Raw genomic sequence first — 17,113 nt, 5'->3', positions numbered from 1 at the left:
AAACAAAACTAATGTTTAAAAAGTAGTCTGGGTGGCTCATGCTTGTAATCCTAGCACTCTGGGAGGCCAAGGCGGGAATATTGCTTGAGCTCAAGAGTTCGAGACCAGCCTGAGCGAGACCTTGGCTCTACAAAAAATAGGAAAATGAGTCAGGCGTGGTGGTGCACTCCTTTAGTCCCCGCTACTTGGGAGGCTGAGGCACAAGGATCCTGTGTACCCAGGAGTTTGAGGTTGCTGTGAGCTATGACGATGCCACTGCACTCCACCTGGGATGACAGAGTGAGACCCTGTCTCAAAAAAAAAAAAAGGAAAAAAAAGGTAGTCAGATGACATTTTAGATGAGACAATTAAAAAATAAAAATAAAAAAATGTAGTCAGAAAAGAGGTGATAGCAAAAGAAATAAAGAACAGTAGAAGAGCCACCAGAGAAGTTATTAAATTTAAAAGGGGAAATATATGTTATTGTTCCTGGGTAACTAGAGAAACAAAATATATTTTTAAATTAGATTTTCAAAACATGGGTAATGGATTTTTTCCTAATATTTTGGCAACAATACTATTGTAAAACAGTGGGGTTCTACGTGTGTCACAAATGTTTTACTTTGGCATTGTTTGTATTTTCTAGCTGATCTAACAAAAAGGTGCCAGTTCACATTTCCATGAATTTTTGAGTCTCATAGGTGAAATGGTAATCATCTGCTTTAATTCTAAGCAATAATATATTAAAATATACTCAGCTGGGGGTTTAAGTGAACCACACAAAGAGGCTGATATGACAAGTTGCAAAATTTTATGTTGTATATTTGAAGGACATGTATCAAAATGCAAAATAGTCACATCATCTAGTCCACATAATTTAGAGGACTGGCGTATCCTGTCGAACACGAGAGTAGAGTGTTACGTGTGAGAGAAGAGAATAATTTAAATAGTGCAGGCACTCATATCTGGAACAGGTGCGATGGCTCATGCCTGTAATCCCAGCACTTTGGGAGGCTGAGGCAGGAGGATTGCTTGAGCGCAGGAGTTTGAGGTTGCGGGAGGTTGATTAATGACGCCATTGTACTCTAGCCTGGGCAACAGTAGTGAGACACAGTCTCAAAAATAATAAACAAACAGTGCAAGCACTCATATCTGCCATTCCACCAAACTAGTGCAATTTTTTATGTAAGCATGAGAAGCAAGGTGTAAAGAGTTTATTCCATTAGTTGGTATTGCTTTCCATGTACCTCTCTTAGAGTAAGCATCTCACTGTGTTAAGTGTAATCATGTCGTTAAATTCCACTAAAAAAATATTTTGATAATTTTGACTGAGATTGCATTGAATTTATAGACGAGAAATCTTATCTCAAAACATTGACTTTGTATCCAGGAACATGGTCTGTCTCTCCATTTATTTATATCTTTTATGTTATTGTGGGCTTTTTTCATGTAACTCTTTAAGATTTTTTATTAGATTTATTTCTAAGTGATGGTATAGTTTTGCCATTGTGAATGGATCCCTTTCCCTTAACATTTTCTGCTTGGTGTTAGTGTACTTGAAGCCATTAATTTTTAAAATGTTGATCATATATTCAACTATAGTAATAAATCCTATGAGTACTATTAGTTTAACTATATCCTCTGAAATAGTTTTTGTCTCCATTTCCATTTACTTGTATTTTATGTCTCTTTTCATGCTTTAGCATATTGACTAAAACTTCAAATATAATAGTGAATGGTAGTGGTAGAAGTAGGTATTCTTGTTCTTTCAAAGGGCTGCTTTCCCTGAATGTTTCACTATTAGGTATCATCCTTGCTATAATGCTTGATAAATGCTCTATAAGAATTCCTCTCTTAGCTCTCAAAGACATTTTAATAGGAATGGATATTAAATTTTGTCAAGTACTTATTTCAGCATAAGATGATCATTTGGCTTCCATTTCCTTTAATCAGAGAGTATGGTGATTTGTATTAATGGACTTCCTAGTGTTGAAGTCTTATATTCCTAAGGATAAACTCTTTTGGTCATAATGTAATATTCCTTTAATACATTGCTAGAGTCTGTGCTAATATTGTATTTGGGATTTCTGCTTCTATGGTCATAAGTCAGATGTGTTTTTTGTGGGTTTTTTGGGGGGATGGAGGAGTACTTCTCATTTTGGTTTATCAGGATTACATTGGTCTCAGAATGAAATGGGAAGATTTTTGCCCTTTTTCTTTGCTCTGGACAGCTTATATAACAAAGGAATTATCTATTCTTTGGTTTGGTAGAACTTTCTCAAACCCTTTTGGCTCTGGTGTCTTTTTTTGAAATAAATCTTTGACTCACTTTTGAATTTCTTAGGTGATCAGTCTATTCAGGTTTTTGCCTATTCCTTTTGTTTAATGGTACAGCTGCTTTAATAATTTAATTTTTTTTTATTTTTTTGAGACAGAGTCTTGCTTTGTCACCCCAGCTAGAGTACAATGACGTCATCATAGCTCACTGCAACCTCCAACTCCTAGGCTCAAGCAATCCTCCTGCCTTAGCCTCCCAAGTAGCTGGACTACAGGCGCTGGGACTACAGGCACACACCACCACACCCTGCTAATTTTCTTATTTTTAGTAGAGATGGGGTCTCGCTCTTGTTCACACTGGTCTTGAACTCCTGAGCTAAAGCGATCCTTCTACTTCAGCCTCCTCTAGGATTACAGGCGTGAGCCACTGCTCCAGGCCCTCTACCTATCCTTGATTCCATTTTAAAGTTTACAGTTTCCTCAAGATTATCCATTCATTTTAATTTTCAAATTTGTATAAAGTTATAAATTTTTCTGGTAACTAAAGTTATCTTCTGTAAGCTATGGTTATAGTATCTCTCCAATTTCTAATATCATGTTCTTAGAGAGCTGCAGACATTTAAACTGCAATCTATTTAATTGAAGACAACAAGGGAGAATTTCCACAGCAGTACTATAGCAACCAGACGAAGTCTCATACAGCAATTAGAAGTTCGGGTATTTAGGGATTTGGACATCTTGGAAAGAAAGCCTTTAAAAAAAAAAAAATTGAATGGTAGGATATAACTAAGAGCATTTTCAGTCCCTTGATGCCCCAACTAAAATAATAGCTAAAGAATGTTAGAAACTCAGAAGAGTTTAACAGGGCTCCCTCATCTCTTCACTCCCCCTGGGCCATCTTATCTCCACTGGGAAAGACATTTATTCTTAATTTTAGTTGGTCTAAGAAATATAGCATTAAAATCTTTGCTTGACTATTGAATTACCAGCAGGATCATCACAGAATGCATCAATGTCAATTCCTTGACATTTCAATTTTTTTCACCAAGCATCAGATTCTATCTTCTCCATTTTTTTGCAAACTAGTTTAATGAATCACCTATATCTTTATTTTCAGTCTGTTATCTTGAGCAATCCATGCCATTAATTTTCAGTTTATCTTTTACGTAGGATGAGGGAAAATGTTCAGCCTCTTCACTTTCGGGACTCACTTTCATTTATAGGTGGTACATCACCACTGCTGCAAAATGCTGGCATTTTAATGTCATCACTTTCTGTTCTTCTCTGCAAAATACATCTTGTTACAGTGCTATACTTCTGGCTCTACTTAGGGGTCATGTTCCAGTTAATAGTTCGTAGTTTTCCCAACTCTTTTTGTTGTTTGCTTTGTTTCAGATGTGTTACATTTTAGAAAGCTCTGAACTAAGCTTTATTCCGACTTAAATATAAATATCCTCAGATTAAAATGTTAATACATGAGATTTAGGGTTATATCCTTATCAGTGTAATATATTTGGAAAACCATGAATATTTAAAATAATAGCAAACAAATGTAGATCACAAACTGAGGTATATTAAGTTCAGGTTTATCCATATGGTACATATTAAGACCCGAGTAGTCTAAATACTCCAGAGTAGACCACAGCACGATCCAGGCAGGAGTCATGTCAGTCTTGTTCACTACGAAATTCCTAATGCTAGTACGTGTCCAGCACATAGTAGATAATCAGTACATGCTGTTTACTGAATAATTGACATATGTAGGGAATCTAACTCAATAACATATTTTAACTTTTTCACTCATAAGTTGAAAGTGATGTAAAATTGTGTTAGATGTTTTTGAGTTTCAAGCGTCAGCGATGTTCAGGTTGCCTTTGTTAGTAGGGGTTTATTGGAAAGATTCACAGAGCTGTAAATGGAAGATAAATCTCAACAGATGTACATACAGTCAGCTTCACAGAAAAATGGATCATCATCCCCATCATTTGGGACTGGCACCTCCAGGACCTAAACTGTAGCTCTTGGCTTGAGAGCACTTGGTGTTCCTTCAGAACTGGGTTCCTATTGTTCATTTCTCCATTGCCTATGGTTAGAAGAGGCCTTGTGTTTGCTCTAGCTATTACTAACCCTAATCCTCCCATCACCACCATCATAAAGAATGTGATTAGTCAGTCACTAACGCTTATAATGCATTGGGCTCAGTTCTCTAGCACTGGGCTACCTTGTAGGCTACTTCCCAGCCTATAGAGTTGCCTTCAGGTCAGGTATTTTTTTTTTTTTTTTTTTTTTTTTTGAGACAGAGTCTCACTTTTGTTGCCCTGGCTAGAGTGAGTGCCATGGCGTCAGCCTAGCTCACAGCAACCTCAAACTCCTGGGCTCAAGCGATCCTCCTGCCTCAGCCTCCCAAGTAGCTGGGACTACAGGCATGCACCACTATGCCCGGCTAATTTTTGTATATATGTTTTTAGTTGGTCAATTAATTTCTTTCTATTTTTAGTAGAGACAGGGTCTCGCTCAGGATGGTTTCGAACTCCCAACCTCAAGCAATCCGCCTGCCTCGGCCTCCCAGAGTGCTAGGATTACAGGCGTGAGCCACCGCGCCCGGCTCAGGTCAGGTATTGATCGCTGGTTCAATCACTTGTGGCCAGCAACTTAAGGCCACATGGCAAAAAGGGGGCCATAAATGAGGCAGGTACTCTGAGACACTTTGCATGACCTAGTGCTTCTTACTGTTACTAAAGGCAATAACCAGGGACAGTCTTGTGTCAATATCTAACAAGCTAAATAGCCATACTGACTTTGTTTTATATTCACGTGGTCACACCTTCACGAAACATCTTTGATATGTGGATTTCATTTGCTAGACAAGACGTCAATACCCAGTCATGTTTCCTAGAATCATCGTGGTGTATCCTGATGAAGACACAGAAATGAGGCATAATTTACTGCGAGAAAAATGTCATGTATACAGCACACTGCAGGGAAATTCAATACATGGATATTTATGAATAAGAGCTGGGGAATTTTTTAGTTTTTATGTGACTTCCTATAAATCAAACATCTCTGAAGAAATATACCACAAAATCCAACATGCAGACATTTTGCAGAAATTCATTTCTGCAAAATCTCTGCATGTTGGATTTTTCTGGTATATTTCATGAGATTATGGGATATAGTACAAATGGTGTTGAAGTTTCCAAAATATGTGCTCAGGATAAATCTGCCAACTATTCTCTGAATTATGCCATACTGATCTGGTGTGAAGTCGTGATTTGATTCAAAGCAGTGGCACTGTGAATTTCTGAATTGTGGCTTATTGTCCGAATACACAGTTCAATTGGGCCCATTTCCACATGTAAAGAGTTTCAAAATTGTTCCTTCTCTCATAGGTGACATGATTACCATATCAAAAGGATATTTCTCAGGTCTTACCATATTTGACTTCTCCACTACAGCTGACATTGCTGAACACATTTGCCTTCTTGATAATCCCATATTAACAGTATCTTCATCTACTCTCATGGAATAGCCACCATTTGTATGCTGATGATTTCTGACTTAAACGTATCCAGATGAGACCTTATCCCCAAGCTCCAGAGTAGAATCTTTTACAACTTTCAAAATATCTGTCTATAGGTTTTCTAAGCACAATATATCTAAAACTAATTACTGGCCAGGCACAGTGGCTGGCACCTGTAATTCTAGTATTGTGGGAGGCTGAGGCCTGCAGACTGCTTTAGGCCAGGAGTTGGGGAGCAGCCTGGGCAATAGCAAGACCCCATTTCTACAAAAAATAGAAAAATTAGCTGGGCATGGCGGTGCATGCCTGTAGTCTCAGCTACTCGGGAAACTGAGGTAAAAGGATCACTTGGAGGTTGCAGTGAGCTATGATGATGCCACTGCACTCTAGCCCAGGCAACAGAGATCCCATCTAAAAAAAAAAAAACAAGATAATGAAATTAAATACTTTACTCTTGTTCCCATCCCTACCCACATCCCTCAGTGGCCAATCTGATCTTTTTCTCATATTTCCTATCTTAAAGTACATGGTGGCCCACCAACTATTCCAAGGAGGATAAGGGATGGGACAGTTGCCCTCTCTCTTTACCTATAGCTTGTGACCACCCAAGTTCTACCAATTCCCCCTCCTAAATCTCTCTCCAGTCTTCTCTACCCCATCCCACTGTTATTGATGTAGTTCGGGTTTGCATAATCTGGGGTTGGACAACAGCTTCTTTGCTACCTCCTCTCCCACCACTCTCTTCCCATTTCTATTAATATCTTCCACTCTGTGTTTGAAGCCATCCTTCTGAAACTATTTATTAAAATCTTTCATAGTTTTCTGTCATCTACAAGGTAAAATCCAAAATTACTACTCTAGCTATTTTGGTTTGCTATTGCTGCGATGTTACGTAACAAACCATTCCAAAAATGAGTGGCTTTCAAACAATTTATTCTTATGGATCTGTGGGTTAACTGTGGTGATTCTGCTAGTCAAAGTTGGGGTTGATTTGTGAGTCAGCTTTGGTTGAATCCACTTGTCTATCATACTCCCGGGACTAGCAGGTTAGCCCAGGCATCTGTTATTCATGGTAATGGCAGAAATACCAGAAAGCAAACAGGCGAGGCCTCTGAAGGTCTAGCTTAGAACTAGTACACTGTTACTTCAGCCCCATTCTATTCATTAGCAAGTCCCAGAAGCTGGGAAATATATTCTGACCTATTAGTGGGAGAGACTGCAAGTTACCTGGCAAAGGCATGGATATGAGGAGGGATAAAGACTAGGGCCAGCCCAGGCTCGGTGGCTCACTCCTATAATCCTAGCACTCTGGGAGGTTGAGGGAAAAGGATTGCTTGAGCTCAGGAGTTCAAGACCAGCCTAAGCAAGAGTGGGATCTTGTCTCTAGTAAAAATAGAAAAATGAGCCAGGCGTCGTGGCATATAGCTATAGTCCCAGCTAACTGGGAGGCTGAGGCAGAATGATCACTTATCTGAGGTTTCGGTGAGCAACAATGATGCCACTACGCTCTACCCAGGGTGACAGAATGAGACTGTGTCATAAAAAATAAAAAAAAAAAAGACTAGGGCCAATGATGCAAAGAAAAAGTCTATCTAATGCTGTACCTGTCACTTACATTAACCTCGTTGAATCTGACCTTCCAATATGGCATCTTTATATGTTCTGTCATGCCTCAATGACATGTTTTTTTATGTGAGGAACAACCGCCTCCACCTCCAACCTACCCTACTTTGCCTGTCTGACCTGTCTTAATCCTCTAAAACAGGGGTCCTCAAACTTTTTAAACAGGGGGCCAGTTCACTGTCCCTCAGACCATTGGAGGGCCATTGGAGAGTGCAGTACACGTTCCACACATGCGTACTGTGGGCCTGGGGCAAGTCAGCTGCTAAGCAGGACAGGCAGCAGCGGCAAAAACACCCGGCAGGCCGGATAAATGTCCTGGGCAGGCCGCATGTGGCCCGCGGGCCGAAGTTTGAGGACACCCGCTCTAAAACAAAGTTAATATGTTCTTTTCTTTCTTTAGCAATCCCCTTTCCTAGAGAGAATTAACTTTTCCCTCTTTGTGCCACCTGTTTTCCTTATACATGAATTTTTTTGTTATCAAACTAAACTGCAATTATTTCTTTACATGGCTATCTCCCTTTTAGAGAGTAATATTACTCCCTTTAAAGTAATAAAACTTTTTGAGGGTAAGTACTTGCTTTTCTAGTCTCTGTATCTCTAGGGCCCTGCAAAGTACTCAGCATCCAAAGTCCAATGACTATGGAATTGAATTCAACTTATGTTAGAAATGACATTCTGAAAGTTTGTTTTTTGTTTTGTTTTGTTTAATTTGAGTTGCAGGTACAGAATTTTGCCTGTGAAATTTGAAATAAGAAGGCAGTTAGATGTTCCCTTCTCTTTGAAGCATGGCAGTATGGAATTATTGAGATATGTACAGCAGGCAAATAAAATAATAACTTCTGGAATTCTCTATGCTGAACTGAGCTTTGGGATTCTGATAGAAGCAGCAGAAATTTGATTTATCAAGAATGTATCATATGTTTGTTTTTACTTCTACTGTGTTTCTCTTTGCTGGCCTTTAGTCTCAGGGCTCCTCCGTCCTGCAAAGGAACTGGGTTATTGGACACTGCCCTCATTCTGCTGAGATGCAAAGGGCCAGTGGGGATCTTCCTCAGAGAGTCAGAGACTCTCATTCTCAGCAAAGTGTGTGAGGCAGAAAAGAATGTGTCTGTATATGTATGGCCCAACAGTGGGAGGATACACAAGAAAATATTAGGGGCAGCTGCATCCAGTGAAGGGAGCGAGGGGCTGGGAATCAAAAGGTACAACTGCCCATTCAAAAATATAAATACAATTAAAGATGCCATATGGGCCGGGCGCGGTGGCTCACGCCTGTAATCCTAGCACTCTGGGAGGCCGAGGTGGGCGGATTGCTCGAGGTCAGGAGTTCGAAACCAGCCTGAGCAAGAGCAAGACCCCGTCTCTACTAAAAATAGAAGGAAATTAGCTGGAAAACTAAAAATATATAGAAAAAATTAGCTGGACATGGTGGCGCATGCCCGTAGTCCCAGCTACTCAGGAGGCTGAGGCAGAAGGATTGCTTGAGCCCAGGAGGTTGTTGTGAGCCAGGCTGATGCCATGGCACTCTAGCCCAGGCAACAGAGTAAGACTCTGTCTCCAAAAAAAAAAAAAAAAAAAATGTATTACAGATTGCTTTGTAATGTTCTGTCCACTATAAGTAAAGAATTTAGTTTCAATTATGAATTTTCCCATTTGTGAAAAGGAGTTGGGGAATTTCTTGTAGTTTTATGCATTCTTACAAATGTTTTTTTTCCCTTAAACTGAGATAATAAGCTAAGAAAATATTTTTTTTACAAATTTTTTTGAAGGGTAAAACTCTGTTCGAGATTTTTTTTCTGAAATATCTGATCAGTTTCTATTTCACATTTTGAAATGGAGTTCACTGCTGTTTTGTATATCTACTTTTCAAGTCAACCAGTATGGAATTCTCATTAGGCTGCAATGAACTGAATTTTTTTTTTTTTTTTTTGAGGCTGGGTTGCCTCAAAGGCTGGAGTGCAGGCACAATAATAGCTCACTGTATCCCTGAACTCCTGGGCTCAAGCAATGCTCCTGCCTCAGCCTCCTGAGTAGCTGGGACTATAGGTGCCCACCACCATGCCCAGCTAATTTTTTTAATTTTTTTTTTTTTTTAAGAGATGGAGGTCTTACTATGTTGTCCAGGCTGGTCTTTATGCCCTGGCCTCAAGCAATCCTCCCACCTCCACAGCCCAGCCATATGAATTGATATATTTTGTTGAAAAGACTTAAAGGATCAGTAATGATTTATAATGGACTTAATACCCCTACAAGCTCATGGAGAGTCTAGCTGTTTAGTGAAGTCCGCCCATCACTGCTTCTGAAAATAGTTTACCCTGTTTGGGATACAGTGGTTAGCTCTCTGTGTGATGCTCTAATGGGTATGAAGAGAAAAATAATTTCTATGAAAATTCTATTGGATCTAACTTGTATTTTTTGGAAGGGTTGTTTATTGTTGTTCCCACTATATCTAGGGTGTACCCTAACCACTTTGTGATGCATTCAAGTCTCGTAAGGGTGAACCCTTGACAAAATGAGGATAAGCAGCAAATTCCCTTAGCCCAAAATTTGCACTGCTTGAAGGCCAAGAGTTGGAGACCAGCCTGAGCAACATAGAAAAATTAGATTATATGCCTGTAATCTCAGCTACTGGGGAGGCTGAGGCAGGAGGACCCTGAGCCCAGGAATTTGAAGTTGCAGTAAGCTATGATGATGCCACTGTACTCTAGCCTAGGCAACAGAGCAAGATCCTGTCTACAAAACTAAAAATTAAAAAAAGATATTAATATTTTACTTTTTTCCCCCACATTCTTTGAAATCTGTTATATGTTTTACACTTATAGCACATTTTAATCTGGAGGCTATATTTTGAAAAATTAGATTCATATACCCAAGTTGTTTAAAATATAGTTAGTTTTAAAAATGAATTCAATTCTGTTGTTGAAAATTTATAATTAATTAGCTATAAAAATTCAGTTTCTCAGTTTCACTAGTCATATTTCAAGTGCTTAGTAGCCACAGTTGACTAGTAGCTACTATATTGGCTGGAGCAGTTCCAGAGAATAGTGACCATCTCAGATCTTCAGTAATCACTTCAGTCTTTGTGCCCAGGCTGGTGCCACTAAACACAGGAAATACAAAGGAATTAGAGTCACAGTCCATATCTACCCTTAAAAAGATAATAGGAATATGTGGCTTTAAGATCATAAATATAACATGCAATCAGAAAAGACAGATGGGCCAGGTGTGGTGGCTCACACCTGTAATCCCAGTACTTTAGGAAAAGCTAGGGCAGGAGGATTGTTTGAGGACAGGAGTTCAAGACCAGCCCAGGCAACCTAGTGAGATCCCATCTCTCTAAAAAAATTTAAAAATTAGTCAGTCATGGTGGCATGTACCTATAGTCCCAGTTACTGGGGAGGCTGATGCAGAAGGACTGCCTGAGCCCAGGCGTTTGAGGTTGCAATGAGCTATGATGACACCACTTCACTCTAGTCTGGGTGACAGAGCGAGACCTTCTCTCTTTCTCTTTTTTTCCCCTCTTTTCCTTCCTCTACTCTGAAGGAATGGACCTTGTCTCAAAAAAAAAAAAAAAAAAAAAAAAGAAAGAAAAGAAAAAAATAAAAAGACAGATGGTATATATGACTGTGGGTTCTAGAAGATACCCATGAGGTCAGTTTGGGCCCTGAAAGCCCAGCAGTAATTACATAGAAGTTGGGGAAGGATCCCATGTAGGTTAAATGGCAGAAGCCCAGTGACAGGAATGTGCAGGGTTTGGGTAAAAACCGAACTAAAAGAGACCAAAACAGGTAGTGGTTAAGAACTTAATGGTCTAAAGTCATGCTCCTTAGGTATGAATCCTGACTGTACTACTGCCTTATTGCTTGACCTTGGACAAGTTATTTAACTTCCTCTTTCCTGTTTACTTGGTTATAAAATAGGGATAATATTTCATAGGGATGCTGTATTAAATACACTAATACACATAAAGCATTCAGGATTGGCCGGGCATGGTGGGTCATACCTGTAATCCTAGCACTTTGGGAGGCCGAGGCAGGAGGATTGCTTAAGGCCAGGAGTTCAAGACCAGCCTGGGCAATAGCAAGACCCCATCTCTACAGAAATTAAGAAAAATTAGCCATGTGTGGCACACATGCCTGTAGTCTCAGCTACTTGGGAGGCTGATGCAGGAGGATTGTGTAAGCCTGGGAGTTTGAGGTTGCGGTGAGCTATGATGCTATGATGATGCCACTGTGCTCTAGCCTGGGCAAAAGAGAGAGACCCTGTTTTAAAAGCAAAACAAAAACAAAACCTCCCCAAAACCAAAAGGAGATAGAATAGTGCTTATGACTTAAGTACTCAAGAAATTTTAGCTGCTTTTATTTTCTGAGTGTGACCATTTGCTTTTTGGAGGTTACATAAAATAAACTGGAGCTATTCTATATAGAGCTTTTATCTTAAAGCATTGTACCTAAGTTTATATAGACCAATTTAAATTCTTAATGTGCAACCATTTCTCAATGTTTCTGAGCCCTGGTTTCCCCATTTGGAATTTTTGGAATTATTTGATCTACTTCAAAACATTGTAATGGAAATTGGCCCATTCAGGAAGCAGCTCCTTCCACTTATTAACTGTAGCCTTGGGAAAGTTACTTGCCTCTCTGAGCTTCAATTTCCTAATCCATGACATAGTTATGACCCTCTTTAGATCAAATATACATGTGAAATGCTGAGCACAGTTACTGTCACAAAAGAACAATTATTAATTTTTATAAAGACCTTAAATTTTGGTGGCTTAGAGGCCTCCAGCAGCCCAGCAAACCTTCAGATTAACTAAGTTTCCATGGCTTGAAGTTTAGAGGCCTTTGTATTTCTAAGCATTACAGTAACTTCTACAGGCAGGGACCAGAAAAAAATAATTTTTCACTTCCTTATACCTGTGGTTATAGAAGGTAGACAAACAGGAGCTTCAAAAAAGGACAAAGCAGCCAGTCAACTTAAGGGAAGGTGGAGTGTTGTTTGTAAAACCTAATACCGTAGTAATGACTCCATGATCTTTCTCTTTTAGAAAGAAATTAACTTTAGTGAGTTTAAGTGAATAGTAAGAAACAATGTAGATATGGAAAAGGTAGCTTGCATTTCATCTTAGTTCAACAAGTACTAAAAGTACAGAGCTTGATTTTTATTTTTTTTTATTTTGCAAGATTAACTTTATATATGCGTTTTAATTTTTTTCCAACGGTCCTTCTTTCCACAATGCTTTATGATGAAAAGGATGTACTGATTGTCATATTTAGAATAGTTCATCTTCATTTGATGATTCTCAGCCACTTATTCATGATCATCCTTTAGCTGTGGATCATAGTTAATCTTTTAACATACCTGGGAGATCTTAACATTTTTAAACAGACTTAATTTACTGTAACTTTTATAGAATTAAAGATCTTCATGTTTTACTGACTATTTAGAACCTCCAATATCTAAGTCACATGGCTATCTTCCCTGCATCTCCTGTGAATTTAAATATCTCCCTCCTTATCAGGACACTTGTCATTGGATTTAGGGCCCACCCTACTCCAGTTTGACTTTATCTTAACTTGACTACATCTGCAAAGGCCCTATTTACAAATAAGATCACATTCACAGGTAGGGGATAGGATTTCAATGTATCTTTCTGGGGGCACAATTCAACCTACAACAGGTTCCTGCTATTATGAGACAATACTACAGGTAGAAAGCATAAGGAAAATGCATCCTTCGCAAATGAGGTTTGTGCCACCCTCCAATTTTCCAACTCTAGAGAGAAAATGCCAGCCAGTATTAGGAGTGCAGATTATAGGTATGTAAAAGAAAAGTTTATTAGTCAATACAAAGGTTGACATTTATGGAACTTCTACTTTGTGTCAGGTCCTTTGCTAAGTGCTAGGAATACAAAAATGAAAAGGGTACCAATCTCTGCTGTGGTGAACACATTCTCATAGCCTGGACTACTTCTATGGCTTTGGTCACAGTAACAGCCCTGTATTAAAAAAAGGGAGCAAACCAGTTATCCTGATCACCTTAGTTAAGTAAAAGAATGTAGAGACATTTATTAAATAGTTTTGTTATCTATTTCCCATTTCAACAAAATCTATAAAAGTTCAGGGGATGATTGCTGAAGAGGAGTTAACTTTTTTGAAATTAATTACTTATATAACTTTGGAACACTAGGGCAAAGCAAAATGGAAAGCAAATCAGATGAAAAAAAGGGTAAGGTTCCTGCCAGCTGTCTTGAGTTTATGCTTTACCTATCCTTACCCCTCACCAAGTAGGAACTAGAGATTGTTCTGTTTGGGTGCCCTGAGGTGTGAACAGGTACTTGACACCAACACTTAGAGTGAGTTGTCATTTTATTTTATTTTTGAGACCGGGTGTTGATGCTCTCTGTCTCCCTGGCTAGAGTGCAGTGGCATCATCATTGCTCACTGCAACCTCAAATTCCTGGGCTCAATCCCAGTCCCAGCCTCCTGAGTAGCTGGGACTACAGTTGTTTTTTTTCTTTTCTTTTCTTTTTTTTTTTTTTTTGTAGAGACAGGGTCTCGCTCTTGCTCAAGCTGGTCTTGAATTCCTGCCCTTAGGCCCTTCTGCCTCAGCCTCCTAAAGTGCTAGGATTGCAGGTGTGTGCCTGACCACTTGCCATTTTAAGGTCTCTATTTCCTACCACTCTGAACATGCTTTATACAATTATAGGATTGTTTTACAATTAGGAAAGATAATCTATTGTCAGAGTCTAAATACCTGATTTCTATAGGTGAAACTAATGCTGTAAAATGTGACTTGATCATGGCCATCCAACTGTGATAGTACAGTTGTGATAAGTTCCATGAGAATAGTGACCCTATCTGGTTTTGGTGACCTTCATATTCTCAGAGACTAGTATATGTCTAATAGGTAGTGAGTGCTCAGTAAATGTGTGTTGCATGAATGGTACAATTTGAATGAGTCTGAAATACACCTCTTAAAAATACTTTTTCTGCTGCCATATGATTTAAATTTTAAAGTTTTAAGAATCTCCATAAAAAATTTCAGGTTAGTCTAACAAATGTTCAGACATCATCATATACCCATGTGCTGTTAAAACCTAATTATTTAAAAGAGACTAGTTGATGCCCCAGATTATTCAATATTCTTGGCTTCTGCTCACAATATTTTTCTGGTCTTTATACTTCTTGCAAATTAGGTGGAGGGAGAGGAGCTAAACCACAGATCTTGCTGCTTGTTCACCCAGTAATCCCTTTACAATAGCTGTTATTTGGCCCCAGCTGTTGTGCTAAATTTAGGATTTTGGATTATCTGTAACTGTTCTGTTTCCCATTGCCAAGGTTGAGAAGTGATTGTAGAACAAGTAAAACTTCAGTTCATTTTTCAAAAAAACTACATAATACAGTATTCAATAATATCAAAGTCAAAAGCACTTGGAATTAACATTTGTAGCCATTTTATAGATTTGTCAAAAGTTTCATAGTCATGATGCTAGAACATTTCAGTGAAATTAAATGTTACTTCCTGCATGTTCTTCCCTGTTCTGATTAGATGCAATCCTGGAGTTAATAATTGCAGTTATGCAAGTCATTTTAATGTACATATCCAAACATGTAGAAAATATTGCTTTTTTTATAATATTTCACAATACTTTTTTAATAAGAATTTTATGAGGCCAAAAAATGCAATTGGCAATCCTGTATTTTACAGAACTTTTCTGATGAGAAAGTAATACATACTCATTGTAAAACTTTGGAAACAACAGCAGAGTACAAAGAATAAAGTAAAAAATCTTTTGACTTGTCCTAGTACTTTCCTGTTGTGATTCTTGTATGCAAAATTATTTCTAAAAAAAAAATACTTTTTCTTATGAAACCACAGAGCCTTGCAAATTTCGTACTTCTTGTATCCACTTGGGCTCGTACGCCGTAGTATGTATTAATACTTTGTCCATAAACTGAGTAGCTAATAGATGCAGCACTTGTTAGGATTGCTTTATTTTTTTTTTTAACTACAGCAGATTCTTGTCATCTGTTTGTGTTTAAGTGATGACAACATCACAACACGAAATGTCATCATGTCACATTGTTATAGCACAACAACAAAATTACAGCTCCCTAACAATAACATGTTGTCAAAGGTGTCCTCCCGCCCACATGAGTCAGTGTTTCAGAAGTTATAAAAGTTATTTTTAGCACAGCGAGTGCCTTGGAAGCTTGGGTTCCGAATGCTACTAAAATGCCTAGTGACTGGGGAAAATCTAGGGTGAGGAGGGCTCCCAGTTCTTAGACTCCCCACCCCCTGACGCGTAAGGCTGCCCACCCTCCTGTCCGGGCCACAGGAAACCCGCCAAGCGCTGCAATCCACTTGGGGCTCGGTCACAGTGCGCGCCAGCATCCCGTGTGGAGGAGGAGGCTATAATTATCCCCCACGTCTAGGGCAGGCCCTCGGATGACATCTCCCCAGTTACCGTGTGTTCTAACTGCGCAGCTCCGCGTCTCGGTCTTAGGCGCGCGCCCCGGCCGGCCGCGAGCGGGCAGACGCGGCGCCGCGCGCCTCTCGGACCCCCCCCCAGAGCCCGCCGGTCCCTCCCAGCCGCGGTCTCCCGCGCCCTCGCGCCCTCACGCCGGCGGACACCTGCACCGAAAACCCGGCCCGGGACTAGCGCCCCCGGGCGCGCGGCAGCGTTGCCATAACGACCCGGCGCCCGGACCACGCAGGCCGCCAGGGAGGAAGTGACGAGCGGTGGGTTGGCTGTTGTTGGGACACGTGACCCGGGCAGTGTTTTGACAGGGCAAACAGCAGAGAAAGAACTGGGCGAGCTAGGGGGACCGGGAGCTGGGGCGCCAGAGCTAGAGACAGCGGGCGGGCGAGGAGCTGGCAGAGGCGCGGGGCAAGCGGGGCGGTGGGCGGGCGGAGCCCGGGGGCCGCGGGGCTCGGGTGCGAGTCGGGCAGGGCCAAGGGCTGAGCTCAGGCAGCGGAGCGAGGCGGGGGTGGATGGCCACAGGGGCGCCGGGGAGCCGCGTCAGGCTTGTCGCGTCGGGCCCCCATGGTCCCCTAACGCCGCCCCTGCGGCCGCTGCGCGCCACACTCCGCTCTCGCCGGCCCTGCGCCTCTCGGAGCCTCGGGTCTGAGGTGGGAGTGTGATGTGAGCAGCTGGGCGAGCGGCGGAGAGCAGTGCCAAGAGGAGGAGGGATCGGGAGCGGAGAGGAGAGCGAGTTAGTCAGCAGAGGTCGGCCGAGGGAGCCATGAAAACAACTCTCCGGAGGGGAGAGGGGCCGGCGCGGCGCTCCGTGCGGCGGCGCTGAAGGAAATCCGGGGCCGCGCGGGACGGAAGGGGCCCTCCGCGGGCGGGCTGCGCAGGGCACGGGCGAGCCCCCAGCGGCAAACACCTTCCCGGGGCCAGCCTCGGGCCGGGCCCGCAGGACTCGGAGTTGGTAGGGTCGGCCCGGGACAGCCTAGGAGAGTTCGTTTGGGGGCTGGGGGCTGGGCACTAGGAGGTGACTCGGGTTTCTGTGTAAACTTGGCGGCGGCTGCCGCAGGAAGACTAGCTAGAGGCTAATTACACAGGTGAGGCCCAGCGGGGCGGGCGGAGTTCTTGGGAGCTGGAAGAGTTTCCTGCGCCCAGGCACCAGGTGGAAGAAATATTTCCATACCAGCCGTCGCGGAGGTGCCACTGTTCCCAGAGGCGTTTTTTTATTTACGAAGGGGTCA

The 17,113-nt window shown here is 41.2% G+C and overlaps 1 protein-coding gene across 5 annotated transcripts in view; it reads left to right on the top strand.

Moving 5' to 3' along the window:
- Positions 1 to 17,113, top strand: part of ATOSA (atos homolog A) — a 144,456-nt gene that overhangs the window by 14,510 nt on the left and 112,833 nt on the right. The window contains exon 1 of one of the 5 annotated variants that reach the window (XR_012919778.1): positions 16,218 to 17,109. The exons of 1 other annotated variant lie outside the window; for it this stretch is intronic. The gene's annotated coding sequence lies outside the window, so the exon portion shown is untranslated. Of the gene's footprint in view, positions 1 to 16,217; positions 17,110 to 17,113 lie in introns of those variants that run through there. 3 more of the 5 variants (XM_076004383.1, XM_076004380.1, XM_076004381.1) reach the window with 3 other exon arrangements.

The sequence above is a fragment of the Microcebus murinus genome, chromosome 6, assembly GCF_040939455.1.
Source record: "Microcebus murinus isolate Inina chromosome 6, M.murinus_Inina_mat1.0, whole genome shotgun sequence".
Lineage (NCBI taxonomy): Eukaryota > Metazoa > Chordata > Mammalia > Primates > Cheirogaleidae > Microcebus > Microcebus murinus.
The sequence above is the reverse complement of the archived record's forward strand: the minus strand, read 5'-3'. Positions and strand labels throughout refer to the sequence as shown.